Source organism: Salarias fasciatus, chromosome 13, assembly GCF_902148845.1.
Source record: "Salarias fasciatus chromosome 13, fSalaFa1.1, whole genome shotgun sequence".
In the NCBI taxonomy this organism is placed as follows: Eukaryota; Metazoa; Chordata; class Actinopteri; order Blenniiformes; family Blenniidae; genus Salarias; species Salarias fasciatus.
The window spans coordinates 27,825,790-27,827,333 of record NC_043757.1 but is presented as its reverse complement, the minus strand read 5'-3'; positions in this window follow the sequence as shown (position 1 = coordinate 27,827,333).

Below are 1,544 nucleotides of genomic sequence, written 5' to 3'. Positions count from 1 at the left end.
CTGATAGCATAATTACCTCAGTCGCATTAGAACATTTTCAGAAAACAAGAAACAGCACAGCAGAAGACAAGATGTAAGTCGAAGTGAAGACAGAGGCAGACGGTGATCTGATCTCTGATTGGCTGAGGACAGAGACAGTAAGGGGGGGTGGAGTCAGGCTCAGATCGCCATCTGGACGAAAAATGACTCGGGCAGTTATCCTACGAGGCCGACGGGCTCGTCTGCCTTCAAGGTGTGGGAGGGGCTTCGTTTCCATATTCACTCCAACCAACAGCCTCATGGGATGGAGATGGCGGTGTGTGGGGGGGGGGGGGGGGGGGGGGGGGCTGTGGGTGCAGATAGAGGAGGTTGGTTGGAGGTGCAGCAGGGTGGAGGTGGGGGCTCCAGGGGGGGTCTGTGCGCTTCGCTGTCACTGTGTGTCCCAGACTGTCCGTCCGTCCTCTGTTGACCTGCTGTGTGTCGTCCAGGATCCCGGTGGTGATATATTGACAATATATTTGTGCAGTTTGTGCAGAAAGTGTTCGTCTTTGGGGAAAATGTGCCAGCTTGTTTGCTTTGATACACACACACACACACACACACACACACACACACACACACACGCACACGGTGAGTGTGTGAGCTGCTTCAGGAAGGGTTTGTCCAGTGTGTCGTCCTGATGGGTTCATGATGTTTGTGATGTCCTCCTCATGCAGCCACAAGCTTCTGGGTTCTTCCTGCATTCGTGCTGCTTCCCACTGGAGACGCTGCCGTGCAGGAAAACTCCACACCTGTGTTTCACATCACACCTGAGACTGGAAGCAGCTGATTTCAATAAACAGAAAACTTTCATAAAAGCTCTCTTTATTTCTCTCCACCTCACAGAACATTCACTTCGACTCCACAGAGGAAAACGACACTGAGCTGTCACACTGGGAAGTCCCAGTCACTCACCCACATGAGAATGGGTGTATTTTTGACGGTGAGACGACTCGAACACGTCCACACTCGGTTTTCAAAAAACATTTAAGTGACACAAACCTGGACGAGAGCTGCTGAGAGCAGCGGTACCTGTAGGGGGCAGTGTGGCGAGACGCCGGCCAATCAGAGTCCAGGCAGGAACCACTTCCTGTTCCCTCAGTGATAATGGAGGGATGGAGAAGGGAGGCCCCTGCTAAATGTGGCGTTTGAGTACATAACAAGTCAAACACAAGTGAATCACGTCAAACAATAGAAACATTTCTGTTTTTACAGCCGAACCCAGCAGAGGATGTTCAACTCCGTGTCCTCTACACGCAAACGGAGAGACGGAGCTCTTCCAAACCGCCACAGCTTTCAGATAGAACCGTTAATGTTGACTTTGCTTTGTTTACGTGTAAACAGAAGGACCAAAACGAGCTGAAATATATGTTTATCAATTCGCTGCTCAGCTGTTCAAGAAAAAACACTTTGAGACAGAAAAGAAAGGCTGATGACGAGCAGAGCCAAGAATAGCCAGCATCTCTGTGATTGACAGGTGACTGCATGACGCCGGGGGCAGGCGGGCGGGGTGTGTGTGTGTGTGT